General features: G+C 49.4%; 1 long non-coding RNA gene across 4 annotated transcripts in view; it reads right to left on the bottom strand.

Annotated features, from left to right (window-relative positions):
• Window positions 1–17619, bottom strand: part of LOC102414273 — a 33019-nt gene extending 15400 nt beyond the window's left edge. The window contains exons 1-5 of one of the 4 annotated variants that reach the window (XR_006549074.2): window positions 17068–17619; window positions 15583–15665; window positions 14927–15052; window positions 10562–14672; window positions 9580–10175 (exon numbers count right to left, since the gene is read on the bottom strand). This is a non-coding gene — a long non-coding RNA (uncharacterized LOC102414273). Of the gene's footprint in view, window positions 1–9579; window positions 10176–10561; window positions 14673–14926; window positions 15053–15582; window positions 15670–17067 lie in introns of those variants that run through there. The other 3 variants (XR_003107363.3, XR_003107364.3, XR_328254.3) reach the window with 3 other exon arrangements.
• Between the last annotated feature and the right edge of the window lie 1377 nt (window positions 17620–18996).

The following is an 18996-nucleotide window of genomic DNA, read 5'->3' as shown; positions in this document are numbered from 1 at the left end:
TCCCTTTCTGTAATGATGGAAATACAGATTAAAGTCACAATGCAATATCTGTTCACATTCACTAAACAATTAGAATCAAGATCAAATATTAACAGCAATGTAGAAAATCAGAAACCATACACTTTGCTTGTGGATATGGAAAATAGTAGACTATATGTACAATAGTTTGGCATTTCCTCAGAAAGATAAAAATACACTGTTTATTTCACCAACTCTACCCTTGGATATACATGTCAATAACTGAAAACAGCTGTTCAAACAACTGGTACAGAACTATTCCTAGCAACATTATTCACAATAGCCCAAAGGTAGATGAAAGGCTGTTGCTGAGCTATGAATGACGCCAGGATTCTTGGCCACCAGAGAGGAATTCAATCCTGGGCCAGTGACGAGGCTTGATCACTCAGAGCTTCTGTGTAATATATTTTTTTAAAGTACAAAAGAAATAGAGAAAGCTTCTGACACAGACATCAGAAAGGGGCAGAAAGAGTGCCCCCCTGCTAGTCTTTAGCCAGGTGATACATAGCTACTAGCAGGCTGCTGATTAGAGAAAGGAAACGTCTCAAAACTCGGAGACTGGCACCAGGCCCCTCACCCACAACGTGCACTGAGCTAACACTGGCACCAGGCGGTCATCCCGGGCCATAAACGATCAACATGAATCTTGAAGAAAGACAGCTTTCCAAGCAAAAACATAGTCTCATTAACACAGCTTGAGAGAACATTTGCAAGAGTAAAACGCACTGGTTTGTCAAGTCAGTTCTAAGTCTTAGGTGGAACTGACTTAAAGACACAGCCTAGGGTAAATACATAGTTCATTAGCAGAGCTTAGAAAAACATTTCCATAAGAAAAACGCATCGGTTAGCTCAAGGTTTGAGGAAAGTTAAGTTCAGGTGGAACCAGGTGTCGTCATGGCAACATAGATTATAAAAGAAACCTCTTTTTAAATTTGTATTTTACATTTATATTTAAAGTCGCTCAGTCACGTCCTATTCTTTGTGACCCCATGGACTGTATAGTATAGTCCATGGAATTCTCCAGGCCAGAGTACTGGAGTGGGTAGCCTTTCCCTTCTCCAGGGGATCTTCCCAACCCAGGGATCGAACCGGGGTCTCCCGCATTGCAGGGGGGATTCTTTACCAGCTGAGACATCTGACACTTGTAGTTTGTCTCCTCCTGCCGCTTGAGAGATAAAAAGTGTCTGACGTGTGCAGCCTGTCTCCTCCTCCTCCTCCTCTTTGGAGACCCCTGGCCTTCCTGCCCGTTACCCTCTCATTCCCCACTTTTCTCTTAGGAGGATTACGTTGCCTAAGCAAAGGGGCATCGCCTCTAAATTGGTGAGGCAACATATTCTCCTAACCCTCATATCGAGGGTCTCTGATCCAGGGGCCCCAAGTAGTAGTTGGAGGAGTAGCTGGAGGAAGCTGCCACAGTGGCAGGAGTTTGAGCAACCATTTGTAACTTAAAAGCTTTCATGCACCTACAAACAAATCCAGCTACACAGTTACAGATGCAGGGAGCAAACAGCAAGAACAGAACAATCAGCAACGTTAAAGTCACATTATGTCCATAGTTAGGGTACAAAGTGTTGCACCAGTCCACTTTAGGATTGTTAGATGTCATCAGATGAAGAAGAGACATCACATGTGATTGTTGATGTCGAAGGTGTTCGCAGACTTGGAGAAAGTCTTTTCCTTGAAGTGGAGACATCCACCACCAGAAGCCTTCCACTGATGAAGAGGGGAGTGCTCCACAGACCCAGCAGTTAGACCGATTGTGGAATGCAGCATAGGAGTGAGCACAGGACAGAAAAGCATTGTGTTGAGGATCAAACGGCAGACTCAGGATTTTTGGAGTCCACAGAAGTAGGCTCACATAGATTATCAGGCCCATGTGGAAAGGACAAAGTCAGAGCATAGAGAGTAAAGACATAAAATGATGTCACTTAGTCTTGGTCAGGGTGCTACCTCCTAAATTGAGTGTGATGTACCCACGAATCAATTCCTGGCACTTTGACAGCTGTGGGAGAAGAAAGAATAACCTAGTAAGGGCCTTCCCAGAGGGGCTCGAGGGATGGGCCCCCAGATCCCAATGTTTTTATCAGGACATCAGTTCCTGGCTCAAACAGAGGCTTGCTTGACTCAGAGGCTGGGTCAGAAGTCACCTCCCGGAGTTCCTTTAATGCCTGTTGAAAAGCTGAGAGCTGAGTTACATAATTAGTTAATTCCAAGGCTTCAGGGTCTCTAACAATGTCTGTGCATAAGAAAGGCCTTCCATAAAGACATTCAAAGGGGGACAGTCTCTCCTTTTGGGGGCAGTTCAAGCCCTCATTAAAGCTAAGGGTAGAACTTTAGTCCAATTGTCCTGAGTCTCTTGAGTTGATGTGCACAGAGGTATCTTAATAATGTCATTAGCTTTCTCAACCTTTCCTGAGGATTGGGGCCTGCAGGAACAGGGTAAGCGGTGTTCTATTCCTAGAGCCTTAGACACCCCCGAGTTACAGCAGCTCTAAAGGCGGAGCCGTTGTCACTCTGAAGGCTCCGTGGCAGCTCACACCTGGGGACAATTTCAAGGATTAAAACTCTTAGAACCTCCTTAGCCTGCTCACTACGACAGGGAAAAGCCTCAATCCATCCAGTAAAAGTATCCACCCACACTTGTAAGCAAGAATACCCATTAGCTTTTGGCATATGAGTAAAATCAATTTCCCAGGGTATTTTCCTCTCCAGGGTATTTTCCACTTCGTTGTAACCCAGATTTTGCTAGCTTTCCAGTCTTTGGGTAATTTTTATGACAAACCTCACATCTTTTGATAATGCTCTTTAAAGTTTTTGTTATATTTTTACCTTCAAACAAACGAGAAGCCATCTGGTAAGTACTTTCAACACCTGAATGAAAACTCTGGTGTAAACCCTTGGAATTTTCCATTGAGCATTTTCAGGAATTATTAATAGTCCATCCTCAGACTGTAACCATCCTTTATCAGTAATCTTGGCTCCTCTTTTCTCATCTTTCTAATTCTTCCTCAGTATATTGTGGTTTTTCCTGTTCCACAGGACCTGTCCAGATCAAAGGCGTCTGCAGTGAAGGGGTTTCGTAAAGTCTCGCTTTTCTGGCTCGACAGTCAGCCAACTGATTACCTTCGGCCACTTTACTCCCATCCCTGCTGTGCCCTTTGCATAACAGCTACTTCTTTAGGACAATATACAGCAGTTAAAAGTCTCTCAATCTCTCTGAAATGCTTCATAGGTTCTCCTGTTGCCATTTTAAACTGTCTTTCTTTCCATTGCACCATAAGCGTGTAAAGTCAAACAAGCCACTTAGAAGCAGTGTAGATATTTACTTGGTGCTCTTTGCTTAACTCTAGACCTCGGGTCAGAGCCACAAGCTCCGCTAACTGAGCACTCGTTCTCTGGGGGAGAGATTTTGCTTCTAAAACCTGTTTAGCTGTCCCCATGGCATAACCTGCTTCCCATCCCAAATCAAAGAACTGCCATCTGTAAATATTTTCATGTCAGGATTGTCTAATGCGTCTTCCCGAGCTGCACAGTTTAAAGTTAGAAATTGGGATTGTCCCCAGTAGTGATGAGGTGTCTCATTTTCCTTCTCAGGAAGGAAAGTGGCAGGATTTAAGTTCCCAGAAACTTTAAGCTTAGCTATTGGTCCTTCTAACAACAGTGACTGATATTTAAGAAGCCAACTGTCTGTCACCCAAATATTAACTTCAGAGTTTAAGATTCTACTCCCACAAGCTGCTGCTGAGGCCCTCAGGGTTGCGTCAAAACTCCCAAGGCCCTACCTTTTCTTTCAGTGTCAAACAAATTAAAGTCTGACCCTGAGGGTGAACTCAACAGGAGCTTGCAGGAGAGCAGTCTGAAGAGCCTTAAAAGCCTTGTATCTGGAGACCACACCAGTTTGTCGGTTTGGGCCTGTTGAGTTTCAGTTATAAGTTCATATAAAGGCCAGGCAAGTTCCCCATAACCCGGGATCCAAATGCGACAGTAGCCTGTGATTCCCAAAAAGCCTCTAAATTGTCTTAAAGTCATAGGTAGGGGATGACTTAGTACAGATTTAATTCTAGAAAGCATATTGAAAAATATATGGCTCGTTTAGGGATTTCAGACAATAGAGTACAAGCTGCAGCCTCATTTATTATTTGTAAATCTTGAACTAGTCTCCACTTATCACTTGACTTCTTTATACCCAAAATAGGAGTGTTGCATGAACTGTTACAGGGAATAAATAGTCCCTGCTCCTTTAAATTCTTGATGATGGGTTTTAACCCTTCCTTAACCTCAGGTTTCAGTGGATACTGCTTTCGATGTGGAAATAAGTGCAGGTCTTTGAACTTAACAACTACAGGAATAGCATTTTGTGCTCGACCCACAGATTTTCCATCAGCCCACATTCTAGGATTTATATTTTATTCAATTAATGGGAGAGAAAGGGAGGGCTCCATATTCATGAAAACAGAGGCATGGACCTTGCTTAGTATATCCCTCCCCAAAAGGGGTGAGGGAGACTCTGGCACGATCAGAAACTCGTGTGAAAATAGCACAGAGTCCCAGTTGCAGCTTAGAGGACGACTGAAATAATAACGTTTGGCTTGTCCCGATAGTCCCACTATGGAAGCAGATCGAGAAGAAAGTGAGCCAGGGGCTTCGGTGAGCACAGAGTAAGCTGCCCCAGTGTCCAAAAGGAAATCGATGGATTTGCCCCCACAGTTATTAATACCCGGGGTACCTCAGATGTAATTAGGATGGGAGCTTGTGTGGGGACCCCCAGGCACCTTCAGCCCTGGTTTTCTTAAAACCTAGGTCCCTGAAACCTATGCCTCTGGGGGCAGTCTTTCCTCTAGTGTGGTCCCTCGCAGACCGGACATTGCGCCAGGGGCGGTTAGACACCTGAGGGCAATCCCGCTTGAGGTGCTTGAGGTGCCCCTCCTTTCCACAGTAATAGCAAACCCATCCCTTTTCACCTGTGTCGCTCCAGAAATTTTTCTCAGGCTGTTTAAGAACGGTTCTGACAGACATAACAAGGGCTTCCGCCTGTTCCCTTATCTTTCTCTGCCTTTCTTTCCTCATATTCCCTGCTGTAATTGACTGTTCGAGCCAGATGCAACAGATTATCTAAAGACTGCTTTGGTCCATATGCCTGTTTTAATAGCTTATGGCAGATATCTGGAGCCAACTGAGTGAGAAATCTTTTAATCTATCTATCTATCACTCTCCCCTCTTCACTTTCAGGATCAATCCTAGTGAATCTGAGATGGGCTTCCCTCAGTCTATCTAGGAATTTACCATGAGCTTCCTTCTCCTCCTGTTCTGTGTTTGCCAATTTGGCAGAGTTTAAAGTCTTAGCACGTGCTTGCCTGAGTCCTTCAAGAACACATCTGACAAAATGACTCTGATCCCATCTTCCTTTAGCCATGTTGTAGTCCCAGTCTAGTTCTGTAGTTGGGACCACCTGATTCCCAGTGGGGAGGGCGGCTATTACCAAGCCGTTCATCTCCAAAGCAACAGCTTTCCCCAAAACCTGAGTTTTTGAGTGGGGAGTCAGCATTTTTCCCAGGATATACATCAGTTCAGTTCAGTCGCTCAGTCATGTCTGACTCTTTGTGACCCCATGGACCACAGCACGTCAGGCCTCCCTGTCCGTCATCAACTCCCGGAGTTTACTCAAACTCATGTCCATTGAGTCGGTGATGCCATCCAACCATCTCACCTCTGTCGTCCCCTTCTCCTCCCGCCTTCAATCTTGCCCAGCATCAGGTGGCCAAAGTATTGGAGTTTCAGCTTCGACATCAGTCATTCCAATGAATATTCAGGACTGATCTACTTTAGGATGGACTGATTTGATCTCCTTGCAGTCCAAGGGACTCTCAAGAGTCTTCTCCAATACCACAGTTCAAAAGCATCAATTCTTCGGCACTCAGCTTTCCAATTCTCACATCCATACATGACTACTGGAAAAACCATAGCCTTGACTAGACGGACCTTTGTTGGCAAAGTAATGTCTCTGCTTTTTAATATGCTGTCTAGGTTGGTCATAACTTTTCTCCCAAGGGGTAAGCATCTTTTTAATTTCATAGCTGCAGTCACCATCTGCAGTGATTTTGGAGCCCAAAAAAATAAAGTCTCTCGTGTTTTCATTGTTTCCCAATCTATTTTCCATGAAGTGATGGGACCAGATGCCATGATCTTAGTTTTCTGAATGTCGAGTTTTAAGCCAACTTTTTCACTCTCCTCTTTCACTTTCATCAAGAGGCTCTCTTCCTCTTCACTTTCTGCCATAGGGTGGCATCATCAGCATATCTGAGGTTATTGATATTTCTCCCAGCAATCTTGATTCCAGCTTGTGCTTCATCCAGCCCAGCATTTCTCATGATGTACTCTGCATATAAGTTAAATAAGCAGGGTGACAATATACAGCCTTGATGTACTCCTTTTCCTATTTGGAACCAGTCTGTTGTTCCATGTCCAGTTCTAACAGTTGCTTCCTGACCTGCATAAAGATTTCTCAAGAGGCAGGTCAGGTGGTCTGGTATTCCCAACTCTTTAAGAATTTTCTACAGTTTGTTATGGTCCACAGTCAAAGGCTTTGGCATAGGCAATAAAGCAGAAAGAGATGTTTTTCTGGAACTCTCTTGCTTTTTTGATGATCCAGCAGATGTTGGCAATTTGATCTCTGGTTCCTCTGCCTTTTCTAAAACCAGCTTGAACTTCTTGAAAATGTGGTATGCAGAACACAGCTTGAAAATGTGGTATGCAGAGAATTATGTGATAATAATTAAGTACTGATACGTGCTACAGTCTGAATCAAAGCTTGAAAACATCATGCTCTGTGAAAGGAGCCAGCCACAAAACCCTAACCTGCAATATTCCATTTATACACAACGCCTAGATAGACAAATCCATCATGATGGAATGGTTGCCTCGGGCTGGGGCGACAGAGGTGAGCGGAGGACGCCTGCGAGCGAGTGGTGGGTTCTCCGGGGACGCGGCGACAACTGCACGGCTCTGTGAATGAACGACAGCCGCTGAGCGAGCACGGAAAATAGGGAGTTATAGGGTATGTGACTGTCTCAGCAAAGCTGTTATTAAAAATTAAAAAGCAACAAAAAAATCTTCCAACAGAAAAATGAGCCAAAGAAATGAACAGGCAATTCACAAATGAAAAAATATGCGTGTGGTCAATATACTCAATACAGAAAAAAAGAGGCTCAATCTCACCAATAATCACACAAACATGAATAAGTACAAGTTAGCACTTCCGGTTTCAAGGTGGCAGAGATGGAAAACACTGAGTTCCCACTGTGAGCCAGCGCGCCCGGCGAGCAGCAGCGAGTGGCTCACTGTGCCAGACCACGGCCTGCCAACGCCTCTGCAGAGGCTAAGTGCGCTCACTGGCCAGGCACAAAGGGAAAACGCCTGGATGTGACTTAACTGACCAGAGAGCCCACTGTGCCGCAGCCACGGTTTCCTAGCCTGATGGAGTCTTACCCAGCTGTAAGGAAACAGTGAGTCCTGGGAAAGGACTGTGGCTGGGCCTGTGGGCCTGTGACCAGAGAAAACAGAGCCGTGCTTACGATTAGTCCCCCTATGCTGGACACTTGTGGGGAGGCTACCGGCAGGAGAAACAGCAGGCTTGCCGTTTCCCAAGGGAGCAGCACGTGCGGCGCACAAGTTCAACAGTGCCCACGAGGGAGAAACCGGAATAGCTGCTGGGCAACCTGCCTGCAGTGTTTCCTCCATACACGCAGCCTCACCAAACACCCACACTGATTCTCCCGGAAGGCAGTTATATGGTCCCCCTCACTGTGCAGATGAGCAAACGACGGCTTAGAGAGGTTGTCATTCCACCCAGGTCTCAGTGACTTGCCAGGATGTGAGGCCAAAGTCCACCACACTCTGTGAGGTGTGCTCTTTCCACTTTAAACAGGGGCAAGGCTGCCATGGACAGATACAGAATTCTTGATTCACTGGATCCTCAGTCTGTCCCCAAAGGGCAAGTTCTCTGTCATTAGTTGGCAACTCCCTTTCCTTATACTAATCGATGTTACAGAACATGTTATATATATTAAACAAAAAGCCAAAAATGAGCAATATTAAGTCTTAGTTCTGATCCTCAGAGTCTGCAACTGCCAAATGAAAGATACAATTGAAACCCTGAAGCATTTTAATTTCTGAAAGCGTGGCACAGGAGGTAGGGGCTTCCCTGATGGCTCAGTGGTAAAGAATCCACCTGCCTATGCAGGAGACCTGGGCTTGATCTCTGGAGAAAGAAGATCCCCCAGAGAAGGAAAATGGCAATCCACTCCAGTCTTCTTGCCTGGGAAATCCCATGGACAGAGGAGCCTGGTGGGCTACAGCCCACAGGGTCGCAAAGAGTCAGACACAAATTAGTGACTAAACAACAACAGCACAGCAGACCAGGCGCCGGCTGACTCACCACGCACGGCCCCAGTGCTGGAGAAACACTGTACGATGCTTTTAAATGCGTCAAAGGACCGGCAGGTCAGCAAGGAATACTTGCAGGTCAAACCAACTTAAGCAAAGGCTGGAATTCAGACAGCAAGTGGGGCTTTGAGAGTGGGCAGCGAGGGCATCTGCAGAACTCAGCAAGCTCAAGGTCTCTAGGGAGGGCCCTCCAGGATAAAGCCGGGTCCCAAAGGGTTATATCTCAGTGGAAAGAAGATGGCACAGAAAGCAGCCCATATCAAATCCCGGCACCACATGGAGAGGGGCACAATCCCTCTGGGAGAATCTGTAACCACTAGACGGCCCCCAGGGACTGCAGCCCAGAGTCGCACACTGTACAAGACACACTTCAGGCAGATAAAGAGAAATCCCACATGAAAGGGTTCAGTGCAAGGAGGAGTAAGGACCAACTACAGCAGTCTCTAAGAAACTCTAGGGGCGTCCCCAGTGGGCCAGCGGTTAAGAATCCGCCTCACGGTGCAAGAGTCATCGCTTCGATCCCTGGTCTGGGCAGATCCCTCACGCCACACAGCAACTGAGCCAGGGCACCACAAATACCCAGCTCACGAGCTACAGCTACTGAAGCCCCTGCGCCTCGTGCCTGCGCTCAGCAACAAGAGAAGCCGCCGGCCGCCGCAAGGAAGGGCAGCCCCCGCTCGCCCTAAGCAGAGAGAGCCCAGCAGCGGTGCAGGCCCAGCACAGCCAGAAAACGAAACCAGCAAGTAAGAGACAAGTGAGCCTGAACAGACACAGGACTAACGGCGTCTCCACAGTTAAAGAGCTGCACCGCTCACCTGTGCGATAAAAGCAGGGAGCATTAGTTGGTGGGATGTTGGCACACAGAGACAGATGGTAAAGAGCCCAGAAACAGACCCAGACGCTTGTGGACACCTGATGCACAATAACGGTCGCGGATGGCTTTCATGATCCACAAGAAACGAATGTATTTTTCAGTACATAGTGCTGGCTTAATGTGATGTGCTTATTAAAAAAAGGAAAAAAACTACCTCCCATCTCAAACCATATACAAAATTATTATGAACAAACTAAAGACCTTAGTGAAAAAGGTAAAAACCATAAAATGTTTGGAAGACAATATATGGGGAAATATCTTTATAAACTTGAAGTAGGGAGGAAGTTCTTAAATAATAAGTGCTAACTATTAAGAAAAAAGTTAATAAATGACATTAAAATTAAGAATTTCTGTACATTAAAAAAACACTAGAGCAAAAAGACAAGCCACAGACGGGAAGTGGATAGTTTCGGGGGGAGAGGGGGGCGCCTCTGTATAATAAAAAGGCAATTCAATAAAACAATGAGGGAAAAGACTTAAGCAGCTGTTTCAGAGAAGCTAAAAGCTGAACGATCCATTAGTGCATGAAAAGATGCTCAACCCACTAATAACCATGAAGAATGTGAGGTATCACTGAGCTGCCAACAGATTAGCAAAAAGCTTAAATCTGACAACACTGCTGTTCAGAGGCTGTGAAGCGGGCAGATCGTCACTTGAGCTGTAAACTGGGGAAACCAGTCTGGAAACGACCTGGTGTAGCTCCATTTAGACAAACTGAAGGTGCGCACACTCCAGGATGCAGTCCTTCTCCCTGGGGTGCGTCCTGACAGGCTGCACACGTGCACCCCAGGAATGGCCACAGTATCACTGGCTGTCTCAGCAAAATACTGGAAACAAATGCCTGTCAACAACAGAAAGGGTATGTAAATTCTCACACAACAGAATATAAATCAGTAAAAACGATATGCAACATGGATTAATCTCAAGAACACATGTTAAGCAAAAAATTTAGACCTTGAAAAAAACATGATGGTGTGCTGAGTTCAAAAACATGCAAAATTAAATAAAATAACATTGTTTAGCAACACAAACGCATGTGGTAAAACTAAAGAAAAGCAAGAGACAGGAATCGCCTAGCGACCCAGCGGTTAAGACGCGGCACTCGCAGTGTCCTGGCCTGGATTCAGTCTCTGGTCAGGGGACCAAGACCCCACCAGCCATGGGGCCAGAAAAGCAGTAAAGGAAAAAGAAAAGCATGGAAACAGTAAAAGCAGGTTCAGTGCTTACGTGGGGTGGGAGTGGGGCGGGCTCAGGGAGGGCACTTCAAAGGTGATGGCAGATTCTTCTGTGCAAACTTGGTGACTGTGGGTGTTCCTTGAATGCTTATCCTTCAGGTGGCATATATGCTTTTGTATCTACTCAATATTTAACAAGACAGCTTACAAAATTAACCAATGTTATTTCTGACTTTAGGCCATGATTTGAAGCATTAACTTGGGCAGCTGACTGAGTTACACTCAACCAGGAAAGTCCCTGACAGGGGCCCACCCAGCCCTGAGCCTACAGAGATGAGAAATGTTTCACCAGCCAGGCTCCTGAGCTGGAGACAACTTCCCACTGGGCCCTGGAGCCTTCCACTCAGGACAGGAAAGGCAGTGCTTAGATGAATCGGGTCAGTAGAGGAAGTGGGGTGGGTGGGGTAGGGGGAACAAGTTCTACTGCCAGACCTTTTAAGACCAGAAGCTGAGTACATTTCTGCTGTGACAACGAACCACCAGGGCTGCTTTCGGCAGACTCGCAGCAGGAGCTGCCACATCTGAGCCTCTGCACACGTGAATGAGACTCCCAGCAGGAGCCGCCACATCGGAGCCTCTGCACACGTGAATGAGACTCCCAGCAGGAGCTGCCACATCTGAGCCTCTGCACACGTGAATGAGACTCCCAGCAGGCGCTGCCACATCTGAGCCTCTGCACACGTGAATGAGACTCCCAGCAGGCGCTGCCACATCGGAGCCTCTGCACACGTGAATGAGACTCCCAGCAGGAGCTGCCACATCTGAGCCTCTGCACACGTGAATGAGACTCCCAGCAGGCGCTGCCACATCTGAGCCTCTGCACACGTGAATGAGACTCCCAGCAGGCGCTGCCACATCTGAGCCTCTGCACACGTGAATGAGACTCCCAGCAGGCGCTGCCACATCTGAGCCTCTGCACACGTGAATGAGACTCCCAGCAGGAGCTGCCACATCTGAGCCTCTGCACACGTGAATGAGACTCCCAGCAGGAGCTGCCACATCTGAGCCTCTGCACACGTGAATGAGACTCCCAGCAGGCGCTGCCACATCTGAGCCTCTGCACACGTGAATGAGACTCCCAGCAGGCGCTGCCACATCTGAGCCTCTGCACACGTGAATGAGACTCCCAGCAGGAGCTGCCACATCTGAGCCTCTGCACACGTGAATGAGACTCCCAGCAGGCACTGCCACATCTGAGCCTCTGCACACGTGAATGAGACTCCCAGCAGGAGCTGCCACATCTGAGCCTCTGCACACGTGAATGAGACTCCCAGCAGGCGCTGCCACATCTGAGCCTCTGCACACGTGAATGAGCAACTCTCACCTCTAACCGTGCCCTCCGCTTCCTTCCTTTGAAGCTCCAGGCTGATCTCTCCTAACAAGCGGGTGTGAACGTAAGAGCCCACGCCCGGGCTTTCTGTAGCATCTGTGACTGCATCATTGAGGTCAACGTAGGCGCCCTCAGACTGTTAAGCTACTGATACCCACGAGGACCTCCGAGAGTGCCAGACACCTGGAGCAAATGCTAAAATCACTCGCTGCTAAAATGCCTAGTCTTGTGACCTCTATTATTGCAATCATTTAAAAATGCGGCTGGCGAAAGTAGATTGTGGTAAATTACGGTCTCTGGGACGATATGCTCTGTGCACTAAATGTGCTTGGAGGTTTTCATTTCCGTGAGGTTGGGGTCCCTTCCTCTGGTGATGTCCGTCACCCTGCCATTCACCAGGTCTGAGAACCTCTGCCACCCGTGTGGCACCGTCCTCGAGGGAATTCCAGGACGGTACAGAGTGGGGCACCTAGGTCTTTTTTGTGGCAAACTGTTCCAACTGCAGCTCTGCCCACAGAGGCTGCCCTTTCGGCATTCTAGACTGAAGGCTCAGTTCACGTGCGGCAAAATCAAGCCACGTGACACTGTTCAAAGTGTCTCCCCTATACACACAAACAGACACACACATGCACAGAAGGGCCCGGGCAGGACACACAGACACCGTTAACAGTCATCTGGGACAGGAACCGGGTCAGACCTGAGAGGGCCACTCACTTCCCCACCCTAAGCATTTTTCTTCCTCAACTCTGCACGCTTGCTCTCTTGACCCTCATAGGCTGTTGTTAGATCACCCTCTCCTAACACATGGTACCACTCGATACCAACTGTGGACTCAAAGGCTAGATAAAGCATTTTACACGCATTACCTCATTAATAATTCCACCCCATAAAGCTAGCGTGAGGTCATCATTATTCCCACTACACACCCGAGGAAACGGAGGCTTAGAGAGGTCAAGTACTTTGTCCAAAGCCACACAGCTAGTAAGTACAAGGACCAGGTATGCTCGGCTCAAGTGTCTTGGACTTAGACGTTCATGCTTCTAACCAGCAGCCCAGAGATTCTCTGTTGGTTTTTGTGTCTAGCCGCTCCGGTGTGTCCGACTCTGCAACCCCATGGACTGCAGCCCACCAGGCTCCTCTGTCCTTGGGATTCTCCAGGCAAGAGTACTGGAGTGGGTTACCGTCTCCTTCTCCAGAGGATCTTCCTGATCCAGGGATCGATCCCACTTCTCCTGCACTGGCAGGTGGATTCTTTACCACTGAGCCATGTGGGAAGCCCTCAGAGGTTCTTAGTTGAGGGCAATTCTGCTCTGGAGACACATGGCCTCCTCTGGAGACGTTTCCATTTATCACAGCTGGAGGTAGACGGGGGCTGCTGGCACCTGTGGGCAGAGGCCCAGGGTGCTGCTCCGCACCCCAAAGTGCACGAGACAGCCCCACAACAAAGACTCACCAAGCCCCAAACGGCACCACGTCAGAGCTGAGAAACTGCTCTACTGGAAAAGGACAGAAAGACAGAGAAACGGTCTCTGACCCAAACTTTCGTACTTTAGGTCATAGTTCACCATGTTCGCATGCCATATTTCACACAGATACCAAGGAAATCATCATGAGTCCTCTCTTCATCAACAGCATGCCAAACCCTCATCACACTGGAGGTCTCTCTGGCCCCACTGGCTGAGCCCATTGTTTACTGAGCACCAGCTCCGTGCCAGGAAATGACCCACACAGAGGGAGTACCTGGAGAGACAAGGCCCTGTGCCTGCACGTGAGCTGCTCGCAGCCTCACAGGCGGACAGGCAAGGAGACCCGTAACATCACAGCAGGTAAGAGCGTACTGCTAGATCACAGAAGGATGCCAGGAGGTCACAGAGGAGGAGCTCAAAGTCAGCTGAGGAGGGGGTGGGAAGGGTGGGTAGGACTGGGAGAACGTTTCCCAGAAGCATTTGCGCTTGAAGGAGTTAACCAGGCAGAGGGAATCCTTTCCTTCCCAAAGGACCCCTCAGCAGCCCTTTCAGAGGACAGCCTCTGAGAATCTGGACAGACCACTTCAATTAGAAAGCTTGGTGGAACTCCTGAGAAAAACAGGGGGTGTGCAGAGCAGTCCCTGATCCTCTGAGTCCAATCTGGACAACCTGCCTCAAGATGGACAGACCACAGCCTGGCCTCCCCGGAGGTTGGGCTTCTGTGACTGCTGTGCGAACCAATCTCTCTGGCTTCGAACCAACCCGCACCGTGCGGCAGGAGGACACCGACTCGCACACAGCAGGCCCTGTGAACTGCATGCTGGATTTCCCGGCATTCTCAAGACCGTTCTCTGGAGTCAACGACATTGCCGCTATTTCACAGATGAGGAAACTGAGGAGCGACAAGGGAGTGACTGGCCCTCAGGACAGAGAGCCTCTAACCCGGGAAGCAGAGATACACACCTGACCCTGGAGTCCTCACGGCTCAATCTGCGGGGGCCTTTCTAACGCACTCCGAAGCACGTGGTGTACCGTGGCTCTTCACCACCTCACAGAGCCGTGCAACGTCAGGCATCCTCCTGTGCTCCACACGCTTCTGGACAGGCCTCTGGCGTTTCCTGCTGCACTGTGAGTGCACACGTGCTCAGCCGTGTCCAACTCTTCGTGACTCCATGGACTGTAATCCGCCAGGCTCCTCTGTCCATGGGATTTCCCAGGCGAGATAAGGGAGTGGGGTGCCATCTCCTCCTCCAGGGCCACTCCTGCGTCTCCTGCATTGGCAGCTGGATTCTGTACCACTGAGCCACCTGGGAAGCCCATACCATGATTACCATGTGGCTAGGGCGCCTTGACCCCAGGACCCAGCTCCCTCACCTCCACAGCCTGAGCCCCAGTGCAGTGTCTGACACGCCAGGCACAGAAAGCACTGTGTGAGCAAGCCTGGGCTCGCTGGGCCAAGCAACACGGACAACCCAGAGCCAGAGGGCCTGCCTTCGGGGCCCAGAGGCCCGGGACACACCCCACCCTGTTTCACCGGCCAGTGGACTTCCCTCAGGCCTACCGTCAGAGTCAGCAGTCCAGTCGCACTGGGGACAGAACGGGTCTCTCAGCCAGCTTTCCCTCCAGCAGTGGAACAGTCGTGACTCCTCCTTTGGTTGTATGCCAGAGGCGGGGGCTTGGGGACACACTGCACAAAAATACATATCTTCAAACATTAGAACCTTAGAAGGAAAGGGTATGTGCTCCCTACTCCTCCTCTCTCTGCCATACGCAGTGCATACACAATGGCAGGAGCCAGAGCAGCCTGCTCGGTCCATGAGATGGAAGCCAGGGTTTGAGCAAGGAGAGCTACATGATCAATGGAACCTTGCCTCTGGATGACTTCACAGAACACGGTGAGCTGCCCTGACCAGTTCTGGACTGCCTACTTCCAGACTGTTAAGGGACAGGAATAAATTTCTATTTCCTTTCAGTCACTGTATTTTGGAGCATTTTAGGTGTGAACGCTGCCCAGGGATTAACCTAGCAAGATCTCTGTCAGCAAAACGACAACTTCATCAACATTCTCCTAACCACACTACCTCGGGTTCTGTCATCATTGTGCACTTTTAAAGAAAGGTTCTCTTGAAAAGGTGGGTTGGAGCGCGCTGCGCCCGAGAAGAGGGCAAACAAACTGACCTCCTGGTTTGTTTCATCTGTGAGTCTTAACAGACATACCTCAGATTTCCAAGAAGCCCAGGCTACTCTGTTCCGATAGCTTGTCCAGGGAAACTCCAGCTTGGCTCTCCTCCTCCAGCTCACTACCTGAATCAAAGACCAAGTGGAAAATCTGATGAGAACCTGTAGGGTTCTAAGAGCTGCTCTGTGTTCACCAAACACAGGCAAATGCAGAGCACTGAGCACAGAGCCTGGCACAACAAAGTCAGTGCTCAATAAACGTCACAGTGGATTGTGACTGGGCTGCTGCACACCAGGCCCTGTGCTGGGCAGCTGAGACACAAAGATGGATACACGCAGTCCCAGTCCCTGCAGCTCAGGAAAGCCTGCTGACCAACGACAGCACATGGTTGATAAGCAAAAGCAACGAGGCTATGCCCAAGTAGTCTTGCAGCCCTAGCATCCTCTGGGATGTCCCAGACCCCGTGCTTCTCACTCCAGACCCTCACCCAGGTGACACATCCCTTCCCACAACTGTAGAGACCTCTGATGGACGCTAGATCACCACAGTACAGCTCCATCTGAATGTTTTACAGGCATTTACTACAGACATGTTCAAAACAAAATGTATCTTCCCTCCTTAAACCCCCTCCCCATCCTGTTCCCTATCTCACTGAGCAGCATCACATCCACCAGTCAAAAACTCGGAGCCAACCCTGATCTCTCCCCCAGCCTCTAAATCCCCCATCTAAGTCATCACCAGCTTTGGTCATCTCTCCCCACCTTCTGCCTCTAATCTAACTCAAGGCCATGGTCATCTCTTACCTCCACAGTTCTAATAGCCTCTTAACGGGCCTCCAGGCCCATTCCCTTTAATCTAGTCTTCACTAGAGTGATCTTTGTAATCCACAAATCTGATTCTTAAATGTGTCCTCATTAACCCCAAATTGCAAGTCCACAGCTAGGTTTAAAAGCCTCCCTAAGGGAGATTCCACTACAGGATCCGTGGTTGGGGAAGTAAGGACACCTCATGCCCCATGCCTGCTTCCCCTCCCGAAAACAAGACCCCTGAGGACCAGACCACAGACTAGTCTCTTTCATCTCTGTCCCCAGGCACAGAGAATGTCTCACATTCCATCTTCAGCTGAGAATACTCTTCAGCTTTTCTGCCTACACTCCCCAAGCATCCTTCAGTTGTTTCCTGGGCAACAAAAGCCTTCCTGGATCCGCCTAAACCGAGTAAGGTGCCTCTGCTCAGTGTTTCCAAAGCACGAACTTTTCTGCTTTTCTTCCATCATATCAGAATTGCCTACACTTCTGGAGGTCTCCCACGTGAGGTTCTGAGCTCTGGGTGGTGGTGATGATGATGATACAAAAAATACCAGCAACAAGCACACACAGCATTTACTTTGTGCCAGCAAGCCTTCTCAGCACTTTACACCTGTTATCTCATTTAACCTTTATAATCGCTTTAGGAGGCAGATTTCATTCTCAGCTCTCTTTAAGGATGCGGAAACTGAGGCAGGAGGTGATGGACCAACGTACCTGAGAACACAGTTGGCAAGCACCGAGACAGGATTCAAACCCGGCTGCTTGGCTCCACAGCCTACACTTTGTAACCGCGACGCCGGTCTGGGTCACTCGCTCCACCCTCATAATCCACGAGGAGCTGAGCCACCGCTGGCGGAGCGAACGAAAGAATGAAGTGATCCCACGGGCGCAGCATCGGTCTCCACCATGACCAGCTCCTCCAGGGCCTCACAGGCCTGTGTCCTCGGCCCCGCTCGGCGGGCAGCGCCCCGCACCCTCGTGTTGTGCGGGGTCCCCTCAGTCCCGGGTCCGGTCCCAGTCCGCTGCCCTCCCCTCCCACACACAAACGTCCCCGGCGGCCCGCCGCGCCGCATCCTCCGCCGCCTCCGCCCGACTCCTGGGACGCCCCCGGCCCCGGTGCTTGCTGACCCTCACCCGCCGTGTCCCGGAGCCCACGGCAGCGGAGGGCGTCACGGCCGCGAGAAGGCGGGACGGCACTTAAGGGCAGACAGAAGGCGCCGCCATGTTAGAGTCGGGCGGAACGGACCGCGCTGGCTTCCCGGCGCAACTTCCGGCGCATGCGCAGCGCCCGCCCTAGGCGTAGCTCGTGGACACGCGCATGCGCCTAGTAATCCAGACGGTCTGTAAAACACTGCAGTTTGTTCAGTTCAGTTCAGTTCAGTTCAGTCGCTCAGTCGTGTCCGATTCTTTGCGACCCCATGAACCGCAGCACGCCAGGCGTCCCTATTCATCACCAACTGCTGGAGTCTACCCAAACCCATGTCCATTGAGTCGGTGATGCCATCCAACCATCTCATCCTCTGTCGTCCCCTTCTCCTCCTGCCCTCAATCTTTCCCAGCATCAGGGTCTTCTCAAATGAGTCAACTCTTCGCAGCAGGTGGCCAAGGTATTGGAGTCTCAGCTTCAACATCAGGCCTTCCAATGAACACCCAGGACTGAGCTCCTTTAGGATGGACTGGTTGGATCTCCTTGCAGTCCAAGGGACTCTCAAGAGTCTTCTGCAAACCCATCAATTCTTCGAGTTAGAATTGTTCTCATTGTAACCCTTCCTTGGGTTAGGAAGGGTTCCTACGCTTCAAACATAAAAGTAACAGCTTGTGCGTGTTCAGCGCTCCCTGTGTGCCAGGCACAGTGTCAGCCGCTTTACGTGCACTGCATCGTCCTCTCACCATCATACGATGTTTTTCTTCCACTTTGAAGAAGGGAAAACGGAGTTTCAGGGTAAATGAATTGCCGTTGTCACTCATCTTACAAGCGGTGAAGCAGAGATGTGAACCCAGTTGTGGCTTCACAGCTGTAGAACCACAGTTACATCTTTCTATCTTCTGAGCTAAACATTGCCCCTGGGCCTGTTTAGGGGATGTCCAGGGTTAACCTCTGTGTCAATGAGTGTGCCTGAAAACAAAAGTCAGCTTGCAGACTTCACCAGCGCCTCTGTGGTGTCTTTCCAACTTTTCAGCACCACCAGGCCATTGACTTTTCTATTGAAAAGCAGAGACATTACTTTGCCAACAAAGGTCCGTCTAGTCAAGGCTATGGTTTTTCCAGTGGTCATGTATGGATGTGAGAGTTGGAGTGTGAAGAAAGCTGAGCCCCGAAGAATTGATGCTTTTGAACTGAGGTGTTGGAGAAGACTCTTGAGAGTCCCTTGGACTGCAAGGAGATCCAACCAGTCCATTCTGAAGGAGATCAGCCCTGGGATTTCTTTGGAAGGAATGATTCTAAAGCTGAAACTCCAGTACTTTGGCCACCTCATGCGAAGAGTTGACTCATTGGTAAAGACTCTGATGCTGGGAGGGATTGGGGGCAGGAGGAGAAGGGGACAACAGAGGATGAGATGGCTGCATGGCACCACCAAATCAATGGACGTGAGTCTGAGTGAACTCCAGGAGATGGTGATGGACAGGGAGGCCTGGCGTGCT

The sequence above is a fragment of the Bubalus bubalis genome, chromosome 2 (genome assembly GCF_019923935.1).
Source record: "Bubalus bubalis isolate 160015118507 breed Murrah chromosome 2, NDDB_SH_1, whole genome shotgun sequence".
Classification (NCBI taxonomy): Eukaryota; Metazoa; Chordata; class Mammalia; order Artiodactyla; family Bovidae; genus Bubalus; species Bubalus bubalis.
Note: the sequence above shows the minus strand (reverse complement) of the source record. Positions and strands in the feature narration are given on the sequence as shown.